Consider the following 16,008-nt stretch of genomic DNA (forward strand, 5'->3'; position numbering starts at 1 on the left):
TTCTGAAGCCCTCTCTGTTACCCCATTTCATGTCTCTTGGCATTTTCATTGTTCAGTGGAGTTCTATCATAATTTTTTGACAAATGTATGAGTATGTCTTAGAGGCCTGACATGAACATCTGAGCCATATAAAGCACATTGGTTGGTATAGAAAACTTCTTTTAAAAATAATCTCTCAGCACTAATGGGAAGAATTCAGAATCTGAATCTGAAATCCTCTAATGTGCATAAAAAGAATACAAATTTTCACTATGGATAGAACAAAGGTACTAGGTGGGGAGAGCAGGAACACATGTTATTGGCCAGATATGCCAGAGGACTACAATGGTTCAACAAACAGGCATTTTCTGGAAGGTGCAATTGTTGCTTATTTTAAGGCAGATATAAAAAGGGACCCTTAAATTATAAAGATAATTCTTTCAAATTGGTGAATAAAAGATGTATTTGTCATGTACATGTTAAACCATAAAAATACATAGTGTGGTATTGCATAAAGGTTGTACAGAATCAACATTATATATGTAACATACTTGCTCAGGACATAACATTTATGAGGTTGATTCTTGGCTTGTTAAACAACTTAAGTATAAAAAATTTAATCTAAAAACACTAAAGATCCTAACTTCCATATCACCACTTCTCTGGGGGATCAGTATATATATTTATATATATATATATTTTTATACATTTCAAATCTGTCAAATTTATCATTTGGTTTTGTGAATACATGAGGGCTGTGTGAGGCTTGGAGGGCTTTGTGTGTGTGTGTGTGTGTGTGTGTGTGTACCTGTGTTTACGGGAAACAAGTGGTGTTCTTTTCTTTAATAACTACCGTCATTTCCTTCTTTGGGTATTCTGTATCACAATCTAAGCCCATTGGTTTGTGAATTCTGTCAAAATAGCAAAGTAAATGAGAGCATGGGGCTTGGGAGCCAGTGACCCAAGTTTGAATGTAGCCTATACGTCGCTTACTAGCCATGAGAAGGTTAATGTCTTACTGCCTCTAATGCCTTAGGCAAGTTAGTCAACCTCTTGATGACTCAGTTTCCTCATATATAAAACAGATATGATAAGCTTTTCTTAGGAGTTTCTTGAGGATTAAATGAATTGGTATGTGTAAAGTGATTAGAACAGTGTTTGACATACAGCGATCACTGTATAATATTTGTTATGTCAATAAAAAATAAATATCAAGGGTCATGATGTTAACATTCTGATCTTCCAGGTACAGTAAAATCTAGCCAACCATGGTCCCTATAATCTTTATGAATATATTATGACAAAAGGTTTGACTCCAATACCATCTACTAAAATAAAGTCTACTGCTGATTCTTATAAATAAGGTTTCAAATGCAATGTTTTATCTATTTAAGGAAATAGTTCTTTAAATGCCACCTTAAAGTGTGCATGTGTTTACAAATGCCATGCCAATTATGGGTGGACTGTATTCATCACAGTAAGCCTGGATAGATTTCTTGTAAATATTTTTTTACGTTAATGTGTATTCTTACACGCCCTTAGAATTTGAGTGATATTTTTGAGATCAAAGAGTCACTCTAGAAATCTAGTGAAACCTCCTTTACTTTATAAATAATGAAACTGAGCTCTAGAATTTTTTGGCAAAAACTTCAGATAGAAAATATTAGAGCCAGCACTCAAACATAGATGACCTTGTTATACTTTAAAGTTATTCTCTTTGTACCAAATAAAATAAAATAACATCACTTAAAACTATTTGGTAATGTATTTGGCACCTTCAAATCTGTTAGTTAAAATACAGTTGACCCTTGAACAACACAGGTTTGAACTGCTTGGGTCTACTTATATGCAGATTTTTTTATAAGTACTTTATGTTCTTATGATTTTCTTAATAGCATTTTCTTTTTTCTAGCCTGCTTTATTGTATGAATACAGTATATAGTACACATAATATACAAAACATGTTAATCACTGTTTATGTTATCAGTAAGGCTTCCTGTCAACAGTAGGCTATTGCTAATTAAGTTTTAGGGGACTCAAAAGTTATACAGGATTTTCCAATGTGCAGGGGTTCAGTGCCCCAACCCCTCTGTTGTTCAAGGGTCAAGTGTATTACATAAGTCCTATAACTCATAAAAAACGTGTGCTTTTATAAATTTCAGACTGTGTAGAAGACTAGAGTAACCTGCTCAAATCCTGAGACCTTGAAGAGCAAATTCTAGTTCTAGAACATCAACTGTTTAATTTCAACCTTATCTACTATGTTCACCATTGTACAAGGGCATTGAGCACAGTGTCTGGTCCAGAGTAAGATGAATATAAATACGGGTTGAATAAATGAAGAACAATCCAAATAGGAATTCATAATGTTGCCTTCTGTTTTTCAGAACTATGTATCAACTTTGTTGTCTTTTTTTAAAATTATGTTTTCAATTATATTCAAGACAGTAATTTGGTTCTTACTCTTATATCTAAGCCTTGTTTCCTGGGGTTGCCGTTGGGTCTCTGTAGTTTGGTGGCCAATGATAATAAGCCAGACAGAAGTTGTGCTCAGACAACTCAATCCAATAAGGTTTCCAAACACTGTTGATGTATCTGTTTATTGTGAACATATTCAAAGTTCAGGCATTTTCGAACCTTCTCCCTTTTATTTCCACCAGGCCTGTTAGGTCCTGCTAGTTGGCCAGGATGTGTGAAAGTTTATCAAATCCCTCCATGGCTCTCTCATTTTCAGGATCTCCTGGTTAGATTAATGGCTACTCTGGGAGCGACCCCAGCAGAACCGCTATCTCAGACTAGCCAAGAGGTCCACTGTCCTCATCCAAGAATACTGCTGTTTCAGATAATTCCCAGGAGTGGCATTTCCCCCAGAGCGGTCAAGTGCTCCGCCAGCTCACCCTAGTAGAACTTGAGCTGAAAGGGGCAGGGATGGGAGCAGTGCCAGGCAGGAAGGCCACACACTTCCTCTCTTCTTACCCCCTGTCAGCAGTTTTCCAGGAAGCAGTTTTCTCAGCTTGTTGCTTGACTTCAGTTGATTACCAGGGTCCTGAAATGGGTGTTTTTGACTCCATTTCCTAGTATTTTCCATTGTCATAGTTTTTTGGAAGAAAGAGGATTTTCAGAACTCCTTGGTCCGCCATCTAGGAAATCCCACCCTCAGACAGTGGCTTTAAAATGCATCTCAAACTGTTTCTGGAGTTTTTAAATATTACTTATGTTTGGACCCTATTGGTTTATAATTGGGAAATCTGAGGTGGATTCAGGAATATAAATTTTTCAAGAACTTTACTGATATTCTGGGACACAATCTGGGATTTAAATAAATCAGTGTTTTAAAGGAGTTTGATTTTTATGCTTTTGAAAATATTGTTTTTTTAATTTTATTTAACATTAATTACAGTTTACCTTTGAATTATTCTAACTACCTTTCAGGCTATTTACTCTGGATTTTTTTTAAGTTCATCGAGGTTATAATATTGCCATTTTTTAGTTTTACTTTTTCCTTATCTCTATTAAATTTTTCAATTGTATTGTGCTTCTCTCTGTTCAGATTATTTATGAATAAACAAAATGTCATAGATAAAGAGAAATAAATAAAGCTTCATTGGGCTGCTTAATCAGAAACTTACTCACCGGCATAAGCTCCGTGAGAGGAGGTATTTTTATTTTCCTTTGTCCATTGCAGCCTTCCAGGATCTAGAACAATGCCTAATGATATTAGGTTCTCAACAAATATTCAATGGATGGATGGATGGATGGATGGATAACACAGGTTTCTAAAATGTTCAGGTCATATATATATATATATATATATACATACATACATATATATACATATATATGTATGTATATATATATATGTGTTATGTATGTATATATATATATATGTGTTAGGAAGTTTTGCACATATATAGGCATTTAGAATTAGATAGATTTAGAATTAGATAATTAGATTAGATAATTAGAATGAAATTATCACTCAGTTATGACATATTTACAAGCAAAAGTTCCAGAAGATGAAATTGAAAGGTTTGGAGAGGTTATGATTCCAGAAAAAAAAAAAAACTATCTTCATGCATATTCTGAATCCTTCCTTTGTACTATTTTCAAAAATTTCACTCTCTTCCTACATAGCCAATATTACTCACAGGTGCACATTACTGATACGTGCCTTTGGTTATAATCTGCTTGGCTGAAATAGCAAAAGGGCTTCTTCAGAATAGAAAGTTAGCAGAGTATCTGGGAAGATCTGGCTCTGTAAAGAACTCTTAGTAATTGCCTATATTGCAAGACAAAAACAATGATTCTCAACCCTCATTAGAAACCCTGGGTTTGGGGCACCTGTGTGGCCTAGTCAGTTAAGCATCTGACTCTTGATTTTGACTCAGGTCATGATCTTGTGGTTTGGTTTGTGGGTTAGATCCCCGTGTTGGCCTATGTGCTGACAGCACAGAACCTGCTTGGGATACTCTGTATCCTTCACACTCTGCCTCTCTCTCTCTCTCTCTCTCTGTCTGTCTCTGTCTCTCTGTCTCTCTCTGTGTCTCTGTGTCTCTCTGTCTCTCTCTCTCTCAAAATAAATAAACATTTTAAATGAAAGAAAGAAAGAAAGAAAGAAAGAAAGAAAGAAAGAAAGAAAGAAAGAAAAAGAAAGAAACCCTGGGGTTTGGGGGCTGAATGGCAGGAGTCCTTCTACAAACTAGCTTCTGGGATGGAGACTAGGTGGAGAACCACTTGACTGAAGTCAATCTCATTTAAACCTGCCACATTGCAGTAATTTATTTTAGTGGCTTTGTGGTAAGACTATTAGCCTGGTATATCTCTCCTTTTTTTAATTTTATTTAAATCTAAATTTGTTAACATGTAGTGTAATAATGGTTTCAGGAGTAGAACTTACTGATTCATCACTTACATATAACACCCAGTGCTCATCCCAACAAGTGCCCTCCTTAATGCCCATCACCCATTTAGCCCACCCCCCATACAACACCCCTCCAGCAACCCTCAGTTTGTTCTCTGTATTTAAAAGTCTCTTATAGTTTGCCTCCCTCTCTTTATCTTCTTTTTCCATCCCTTCTTCTATGTTCATCTATTTTGTTTCTTAAATTCCACATATGAGTGAAATCATATGATATATATCTTTCTGCGACTTATTTTGCTTACCATAGTACATTCTAGTTCCATCCACGTTGTTACAGATGGCAAGATTTCAAGCTTTCTGATTGCCGAGTAATATTCCTGAGTGTGTGTGTGTGTGTGTGTGTGTGTGTGTGTGTGTACCACATCTTCTTTATTCATTCATCAGCCAAAGGACATTTGGGCTCTTTCCATAATTTGGCTACTGTTGATGGTGCTGCCATAAACATCGGGATACTTGTGCCCCTTTGAATCAGCATTTTTGTATCCTTTGGATAAATACCTAGTAGTGAAATTACTGGGTTGTAGGGTAATTCTATTTTTAATTTTTTGAGGCACCTCCATACTGTTTTCCAGAGTAGCAATACCAGTTTGCATTCCTGCCAGCAGTGCAAAAGAGTTCCACTTTCTCCACACCCTCACCAACATCTGTTGTTTCCTCAGTTGTTTATTTTAACCATTCTGACAGGTGTGAGGTGGCATCTCATTGTGGTTTTGATTGTATTTCCCTGATGATAAGGGATGTTGAGCATCTTTTCAAGTGTCTGTTAGCCATCTAGATGTCTTCTTTGGAAAACTGTCTGTTCATGTCTTATGCCCATTTCTTCACTGAGTTATTTGTTTTATCCTTTCTTTGAGTTTTGAAGTGTATGTGTATTGACAAATTCTCCCTTGATCATGTATAGTGGAAAGTTACAAAATGGTGGCTGCATAATTGGCAGACTTTTTTTTTTTTTATAGAAAGGGATAATGCAATATCAGCACTCAGTTTTTGGTTATGGAATCTCCATGATGCCAAGATCCCTTTTGTCCCAGTGCATTTACAGAAAGAATTTTTAGCAGAGACTTTTGAGTTTATATTTCATTAATAGACAATTAGGAATGGGTTTTAAATACAAAATTTGACTAGATTATAAAATGTCATGCTCTATGAAAAAATGATTGTGTTGGGAAATTTAATACCCACTAAAAAGTAAATTAAAATGAAAATACCAGTGCAATCTTATTTCCCTTAACAGGAACCCAGGGATGATGTGTATATACAAGGTAACAATGTGACACCATATTGCTCAGTTGTCTGTAACTTTTATTTTCCTTATGGTACATTCCTCTGCAATCTGTCATTCTATAGTGGCTCCTTAAAATTAAGATAGTTGATACGCCATTAGTAAGATTAATCAGGGCTTATTTCAGCATACAACCTATTTGTCACCCTTTAGATACAGGGCTTTCATCATTCAAGTTTAGTAAATAATTAATTCATAAGAGAGAGACCCAAAGGCCCATCAGCCACATTGAGTTTTAATATCTTATTGAATGTCCTATTTTCAACATGTTGCACCTGAAATTTATGCTATTTCTATTTCACAACTTGTCAAATGTTCTGCTTTATAAACAAGTGATCCTTAACCAATTGATGTCAGTAAATGTTTTATTTCTCATGTTCTGCGTTCTCTGTGAGATTTACTTTTGAGTCATGTAGTTCGTTTGTGTTAAGATAGAAAACTTTATTTTTTTCTTTTGGTAGTCTTGTTTTTATTTCATCTTACTTTTGTTTGATTGTACAAGTCAGAGAAAAGGTGCTACTATTTCATATTATCTATTTCAAATATTGAAGTGAATAATAAGCATTATAGACAGAGACAATGGAAGCTTTCTGTTATATCCTGACTACTCGAAAGGGATGTGTTTGTGTAGAACAGCATAAGCAGGAACAGTTTTTCCATTATCACTAAGCATTATCTCTTCCCTTGAGAACTTCAGTACTGTATTGCTGCATTACTTCAGTCCGTATCTGTGATGAATGACAGCAATAAGCCCAGATGGAGTCACCTTCATCTTAGGGTTGCTAATAGTTATGTGAAAACTGACCCCATATGGATGTTTTTGCTTCAATTTACCATAAGGTGAAAGAGAGTGCAAAGAATGCACTTTTTTAAAAAATCTTGTTGGAGCAAGCATCTTTTAACAAGATACCCACAGATGAACCATCAAAAGAAAACTGAACTCATTGGAAAAATTGAAGAATTATCTATTGAAAATCTTTCAACTTCCTGAACAAAGCATGTGTGCTGATTTTAGGTAATCTTCATGCATTTGTTGCAAATCATATTATTTTGTTAACTAAAAAACTTGTGATTTTGAGGTCTATTTTTTCTTCCTAATTTGTTTTGTGTATTCTATTTGTTTTCTACTAGCAGTGGCATGAGACCCTGTGCTTGTCATCCAGAGCAGTTACCAGCTTTGCACACACATTTGCTCTTGTAATTATTACCTGAGGGCCTAGAAATACAAGTTTATGGAATATATGTTTTTTAATTTCATTTAATGGAAACACGTATAAATGAATTTAATTAAAATAGATGTAACTTCTGCCACAAACATGAGTTTTTAGAGGCAGGAAGATCTGGGGTTAGATCCTTATCCTAACACTCATCGTCTGTACATCTATGGACAACTTAATCTCCAGGCTTCAGTTTCCTCCCCTGTCCTGTGGTGGTTGTGTTAAATGACATAGCTCATTTAAATTTTCCGTGCCCAGTGGTGTTAGGTGCTCTGCTTGCTCCCATGCTCTCCCCATTGCCACCTACCCTGCCTATTCTTCCCCAGCCCATATTTCTCCTCCATGCCTCTTCAGATATTCCTGAAATTGAGGAATTTCCCTGGTCTTCAAGGGCTTAGAAGAAAATCCCAAGATTAATACTTGGTTGCTAAAAGGCTTAAACTCTCTCTCAGTGACTATGGGCTACATGGTTTGAAAATCTGGTGAGAACCCTGCCGATGGCATCCAGGGAATCTGGGAACAACTGAGCCTGGAACAGAGAGCTCGTGATGACCTGTGGCCCCGGTTGGCAGTGCCTGGGTGCCAATTCAGGCAGTAGAATTCATGCATTATCCAACATTGAATGCCCACACACTTTATTAGCGATTTAGGATATCTGGTAAATAACAAGCCAAGAACCCCATCCCAGGAGATGGCCTGGGAAAATATATTATTCACAGAACTATGCCATCATCATATTTAGAGTCAAAAGTAAACATTTATTGAATATCTACTATGGCAGAGTACCATGCTAAACAAATGGCAAAATGCATCTGTAATAATAATAGCATCTAGTAGTTAATGAGTTCTTCTTGCTATGTACTAAGAATTATAGTAAGCATTCTATATGAGGATCCTCTATTAATGCCCACAAGGATAGTATGAGGTAGATCAGGCCACATGCCTAAAACTGTTATTACCAGAGTGGATCAGAGGGGAAAAGGAATCACTGTGGGCTGGGGTGGCCCTGGGGAAGGTAGGGTTTGAACTGTATCTTGAGGATGAGTACAATTTAGGTAAGCAGCAAGGAGGAATTGGGAGTTATTGACTGGGAATATCAGTGGGTAAGGCTAAGGGCACTGTTTGTTAATCATCACCTTTGTTAAATGTTTTATTTACATAAATGGTATCATAATGTGTATCACATCCAACAACTTATTTTCTTCAGCTGGTATCATGTTTTGGTTTTTTTTTTAAGATCTATGTTCATACATAAGATCTAGTCCTCTCCTTTAATAGCTGTATAGTATTCCCTTATATTATAGATCACAGTTTATCTATTTCCCTATCAAATTTTAGGTTGTTTCCGATATTATGCTATTAAACAATAGTTCAGTAGACATACTCATGAGTATGTCCATGAATTCAAGTATGAGAATTTTCACAGTGTAATGAACATAAAAGTGAAATAGGTGGTAAGGTATTTATATTTTCAATATTACTGGATGCTACCAGATTGCTCTTAAAAATAGCTATACTATTTGTATCCCTCAACCCATGCACATATGTTCCCATTTTCCACATGCCCAAATATTTGCACTGTAAGAGGTTTTTTTTTAGCAATATGATGGGTGAAAAGTGATATCTTGATTTAATTTATATTTTTCTGTAATAAGTCATATTGAACACTGAACATTGATGGCCGTTTGCATTTCCACTTCCAACATCTCATCTTTAATATATGTTTCATATATTGGGTGTTTGCATTTAATGCCAGCCAAGAAAGGGATCTAGCATATATAAACTGCTGAGTTATTGCATTTAAGTAAAGTTCTAGATAAGAGAGTCTCAGGAGTGACAGTTTTTAAGAATATTTTTTATTTGTTTTATTTTTACAAAAAAAATGAAAGCACAGAAGAGTAGATGAGAAAAGTCTCTTGGGTTTGGAGAGAGAAGTGCAGTGTTTTGACAGGAGTCTATGGTATGAGACTTTTTAGTACTCCGTTTTAGAAAAGGGATGGAGACTTCCAGCTGAGACACATGTGTACACACACACACACACACACACACACACAGAGGCAATTAGGGAGGTGAGTGATACCTTTGCACTTGGAAAGTTAGGTGTCGCAGGAACTAGTCCTAGAAAGGGCTTGTTTCCTTAAAAATGCCAGAGATGCATGTGGCCCAGGCCTGAACGTGTGGAAAGCAGTTTTGCCAAAATCTAGATAGTCTGTTTCTGCTCCTGGGAGGATGCAAGAATAAAGGAAGTGAGTGGACGCAGCCACATATTGCTGGACCCAAACACCACGTTCAAAGAGAGAAACAACTCAGAATTAAACACAGGGATGTGAAACAAATATCATAGTTCTATCTCAGATCTTGCTTGCTTTTAAAGTTGACAGGTTTGTTAGAGCATTTAGTTCCCATACAATAACACTTCCCAAATCTTTTTCATTAAACAACCTAATAATTTCTTTCCAGAAGTGTGACATGAACGATAATTTATTTCAACCTTGTCCTAAGGAATGACATTCACGAATTCATGCACTTTATGTACCTATTATGTTTGTCCTACTGCCCATGAAAATAAATCCAAAACTGTTAAAATCAATACATCATCGGTGTACCATGTAAAAACTCTAGCCTTAATCAGAGTGTTCAGTCTACTTGGGTAAACACGGTCATAGAAAGGTTTCAACCCTCCTTGTCACCTGAATTTTACTTGTAATGCTCCAGTCTCTACCCCAGGAGAACAAACTGAAAGTCTTCATTGGCCACTGTCTCATAAAAGCTCAATTGGGAGTCAACAGTGTTTATGGAAAAGCAGTCAAAATACTTCCAACTTTTATTCTTTTCAGAAGATCATAGATGACAGAGAAGTTCAAATCTCCAGCATAATGCATTTATGCCGAGGATAATGGTCTCAAGTCCTATGAGCAAAGATATATTATGCACAATTACACCCCATTCTCTCCCATTCATTGAGTCTATCAGGGTTCATAGGAGTGTGAATGACATCATTACAGGGGCCGAGAGTGTAATTTATAAGGCATATCATTTGGAAAATTGGTAGTTTATTAATAGTAAAAAATCACATGTGATATTTCTCAAGTATCACAACATTGTTTTGGCAGAGTCATTGCTCTGAGACCTCTAAAAATCTAAGAATTAAGCCAGCTCGGTGGAGAGAAATGAGTATAGTTCAGTGATTAAAAGGAAAGACTGTGGAAAGATGGCCTGGTTCTCCACTTCTTGGCAGTGAGAATGAAATTCTAGGAGACCTTGGGATCTTGCTATGTAAAGTGAAAGAAATGGGTATATGAAAAAATTGGTAACAAGAATATCATGTAAGTACTTGGTAAAGTTTAACTTATGGTGTTGATCTCACCAACATACTCATCTCATAGGGCTATTGTGTGGATTAGGTTAAATAATGATCATGGAAGCACTTAACAGAGTACTTGTTGCATAGTAAGGACCAGTAAAAATTAAATGTTGCTCCGGCTGTTACTGATGTGGCTATTGTCACCATTACTGTTCTTATTGCTACCACCTTCTTTGTCATAACAGTATCTCATCAAATTAGTTTTACTGAACTGTGCATTGGTTTGATTTCTCAAACCATACTGAAGAAAGTAAAAAACCCAGCCCGTTCAATTACTCACATTGTCTATGCATTGATTCTCAAAGAGTGGTACCCAGGCCAGCAGCATCAGCATCCCCCAAGAACTTAACATAAATGCAGATTCTCAGGCCTCACCCCAGACCTGCTGGACCAGAAACTGTAGGATTGGGGCCCGGCAATCAGTGCTTTGACAAACTCTCCAGATGACTGTGATACACACCTAGGTTTCATAATCCTCAGTCTAGCGTAAGGATAGGATTACACTGTTAACAGTTTTACTGAGATATAAAATTCACACACACCTACCATACCATACCATACAATTCATCCATTTCAGGGTGAAGGGGAGTGAGAGGTATAGAATGAATTACTCATAGGGATAAAAGGCACAGCATAGGGAATACAGTCAATGATATTGTAATAACGTTGTATGGCGGCAGATAACAGCTACACTTGTGAGCATAGCATAAAGTATACAGTTGTGGAATCACTGCATCGAACACCTGAAACTTACGTAACATTGTGTTTCAACTATACTTAAAAAAAAAGAATGCCCATAAAATATTTGAGACACTATTGGTACCAAAAAATTATTTTTTGTTTATCTAAAGTCTAAAAAGAAAAAAATTTTATCTAAAAAGTACAATTCATAGATTTTGGTGTATTCACAAAGTTTTACAATTATCATCACAATCTAATTTTAGAACGTGTTCATCACTTTTGCATATTCTGGACATTTCATATAAATAGAATCACACAATGTGTGGGCTTTTTTTAAGTTTATTTGTTTCTTTGAGAGAGAGTACAAGTGGGGAAGGGGCAAAGAGAGAGAGAGAGAGAGAGAGAGAGAGAGAGAGAATCCCAAACAGACTCTGTACCATCGGTGCAGAGTCCAATGCAGGTCAGGGACTGTGAACCTCGAGGTCAGGACCTGAGCTGAAGTCAGAGGCTTACCTGACTGAGCTGTTCAGGCACCCCAAGTGAATCACTTCTTTTACTTAGCATACTGTTTCAAGGTTCATTTATGTTGCAGACATTTTCCAAATTTCCTCGTAAATTTCCCTCTCCATGAATATTTTTTTCTACAGCATTAACATTAGGCTTCTTTATGATTCTCCAGAACAATTCAAGTATGTGTGTGTGTGTTCGTGTGTGCAGGTGGGGTAGCTGAATGTGATTGTGTGTGTGCCTGTGAGTTTTAATTTTGTGATTTTCTTTTTTTTTAAGTTTATTTTTTATAACACTTTTTTTTAATTTTTTTAACGTTTTATTTATTTTTGAGACAGGGAGAGACAGAGCATGAACAAGGGAGGGTCAGAAAGAGGGAGACACAGAATCTGAAACAGGCTCCAGGCTCTGAGCTGTCAGCACAGAGCCCGACACGGGGCTCGAACTCATAGACCGCGAGATCATGACCTGAGCCAAACTCGGCCGCTTAACCGACTGTTACTTATTTTTTGAGAGAGAGAGAGAGAGAGCACACGAGCAGGGAAGGGACAGAGAGAGAGAATCCCAAGCAGGCTCTGTGCTGTCAGCTGATTTACAGCTTGAACCCACAAACTGTGAGATCATAACCTGAGCCAAAATCAAGAGTCAGAGAGGCTTAATCGACTGAGCCACCCAAGTGCCCCTATGATTTTCCTTTTTTAGAGACTTCTAAAAACCTCATGGCCAATATTGTGCTCCCTCTACTACAAATGGATAGCATTCTTTAATGGGTCTTTTTAAAAAATACAGTGACCACATTCCTAACTTATTTTTATGACATACTCTTGCATTTACTATTTCTTTCCCACTTTTCATTCTTGATATCTTTCTGAATTTTATGTATTCATTTAAACTGCCTTGAATTCTTTTTAAAACAAGGCAGGATTTAAATACTTAAGAATAAAACCACATAAAACATTCTCTCTATCCTAAGCTAAAGACTTCCTAAATCTATTTTTAACACTTGTCAAATCAAGTTGAATAATACTGATTTACAGTTTTTTCAAACTGAAAAAAAAATCCAGTCTTTTATATCTGAATTTATGTGTTTTCAAAGTGATGTCTGTCCTCTCAACTATTTGAGAAAATAATATCATTATATTTTTATATGCTTCAGAGTTTGCAAATCACCTTGACTGCTCTTTTGCACTGGAAAATAGGAATACAATAGATATCATCCTTTGTTCAGTTTCTGTTCCATAATTTAATTTTATAACATGAATTCAGATATGGAATGTTTATAACACAGTTTTATTTGATTTTATGATAAAGACTTTTTTTCCTCTTGGAAACACTAGAACAAAAGTGAGAAAAAGGCATATTAGACCTGTCAAGAGATATTATTTTTGCCAGAAAAGAAGAGGGAAATGCCTGCCTCTTCACAAGAATGAACTGATTTTATAGCAGCTGCTCTTGAAATTGATATATTTCTTTCTCTCTAGTCACAAAAAAAAAATAAAAATCTTTTTCCAATAAGATAACAAAATTTCACGTGCATCTATGAAAGGTACGTATGATTAAATATTACATGGTCATAATGCCAGAAGGCACCAGAAGCAGTTGAACAGTGCTGTTGTGGGTTCAGCTTGACCACAGGAGAAATGAATGCTTAACAGCCTCTGAAAGCCCAAACTCCAGCAAACATTTGCTGAGTTTAATCTTTTTTTTTTCCTCTGTGGTTGGACTTCATAAATACAACTTTATTGTGGATGTTAATAAGTTAAAATTTCCAAGTGAACTGTGTGGTTCCTGAACAGACTGGAGATACTGTACATAATTGAAAATTAATTCTAAATAATGGTGCTTTATTTGGGGATTAAATAAACCTATTTTGAGCAAACAATACAGTTTGATATTTATGTAGTCAATTATAATTTCTCCAAAATGAAATCCTTAAAGTTCTGTTATAAATTTAAACTTTATATTACTGAGGTTATGGTTTGAGATCATAATGGACAATAGAAACAGTTTCCCATTTCTGTTTATGCCAAGTAAAAGAGAGTCATGTTCCTTTGCAGTCTGCTTTATTTAGTTTTGTCATAAATGTGTGAATGTTTATTTTGCCACCTTTGCCCACATCCCTTGAGGAACAAATGAAGGATGTACTGTCTTCATGTGAATGCAGGGAATGAAAGGAAAATGAAAAATACTAAGTATTTTTAGGGGCACCTGGGTGGCTCAGTCAGTTAAGTGTCTGACTTCAGCTCAGGTCATGATCTCATGGTTTGTGAGTTCAAGCCCCGTGTCGGGCTCTGTTCTGTGCTAACAGCTCAGAGCCTGGAGCCTGCTTCAGATTCTGTGTCTCCCTCTCTCTCAAAAATAAATAAATATTTAAAAAGAAAAAGAAAAGAAAAGAAAAATACTAAGTATTTTTAAAAGCCTTCATAATTTGAGGATGTTGGCATATTAGTGCTAATAAAAATGGATTTATGTATATGTTTTTAATTTTAAGTTTAATTTGGAAGTTAGCAATTGCCTTTTGAATATCCTTATCTCAAGCTAAATTGGAATTAGTACATTTTGCCAATATATTGCTAAACTCTGCTAATTTCCTTCTGGAGTTTGGTTAGTAATAGAAGCAAAATTTTGATTTAACTAATTTTATCACAATAAAAAAAAACTAAAAGAATCTTGAAAGAATCGGAGCCCATGTGTTTGAAGGGTAGGAGAGAAGAAGCAGCTTTCTAATTTGTATGGGGGTTGACGAAGTAAAGGCATGCATCAGCTTTCATTTCTAACTCTCATGGCTGGGACCCCTTGACCACTGTGGATGGTGAGGGCCTTCCAGGCAGGCAGGGTTCTCTCCCCCTTGTAGACGGAAGCCTTCTGCTTCTGCAGATCATCTAAACTGAATATTTTCCCCAGCAGCTAAAAGAGAAAGTTGTTACAAGGAAGATAGTCTGCACTCCCCATGGATGTTTATTTCTCCTCCATGAAAAAGGCTAGGTAATCTGATATTCTTGCCCTGGCTCTGCAAGTAAAGAAATAGTAAATTACTGTTGAAGCAGTACTCTTTATTCACATATAAAGAAATATTTTGCAGCATTATCATCCTGTGGCCTTTCATCTCCATTGATGACAAGATACCTAAAGGCAAAATATGCATTTCAACTTAAGATAAAAATTTTATTGAAGAGTCTGAACATGTGTGGTTAGTATTGATTTTTTCATTTCTGTCATAAAAGAAGTCTATAAATACGTTTTTTTCTGTTAAATCAGTGTTGGAAGGGAAGCTAGATATCTTCTGGCCCAACACCTCACAAGGTCTTATGTTAATGAATATATGCCTAATAAAGTAATTATTTTTTAATATAGATATTGCTCTTAAGTTAAAGCTAGCCCTTCAGGTAGTTGAGTTTTGTGGAAGGCTTTTCAATGGAAGATTCTATATCTTGAATCTGCTGTTGTGGGGACAAGAGCAGACGTGCTGGAGGACATTCCCTTCTCGGGTCTGAGCTGAGAGAAGATATGCTTCTCTAAGCAACAGTGAGAATTTATACAGAATTATTGGAGCAAGGTTAGATCTCTAGGTTTAAGGAGATAGTGTAAAACCACTTCAGAGAATAGTCTAAAGCCACATTTTTTTCACAAAATGAATTTTGCAGCCTTGCAAGACTTATGATCCAAATAAAATAACTGAAATGGAAAAGTGAATTGCAATGAACTTTTTTAATACTACCCTTTGACTTACTGTGAAAGCCAAAGTCCTAATTAGTATGCATATATATATATATATACATATATATATATATACACACACACACATATATATATATGCAAAGTGAATTATATATAAATTATATTTATGTTCATTTTGCTTAGACCTAATTTGGTCTTGTTTTTAAACTGCACTGTATTCAGATGACCCAATCGTTATGACTTGTGAGAGATGTGTTTTTCATACACTACTGTTTCGGCCACTGAATTTAATATTAAGCAACACATTTAATGTAAAGTAAAACAACGATAATAACAACAACAGTGTGTATCTCATTAAAGTGAGATAAATTGAGAAAAG

At 35.9% G+C, this 16,008-nt stretch overlaps 1 protein-coding gene across 3 annotated transcripts in view; it reads left to right on the top strand.

Annotated features, from left to right (window-relative positions):
- Nucleotides 1-16,008, top strand: part of INPP4B (inositol polyphosphate-4-phosphatase type II B) — a 403,509-nt gene that overhangs the window by 351,399 nt on the left and 36,102 nt on the right. The window lies entirely within an intron of this gene.

Source organism: Prionailurus viverrinus, chromosome B1 (assembly GCF_022837055.1).
Source record: "Prionailurus viverrinus isolate Anna chromosome B1, UM_Priviv_1.0, whole genome shotgun sequence".
NCBI lineage: Eukaryota > Metazoa > Chordata > Mammalia > Carnivora > Felidae > Prionailurus > Prionailurus viverrinus.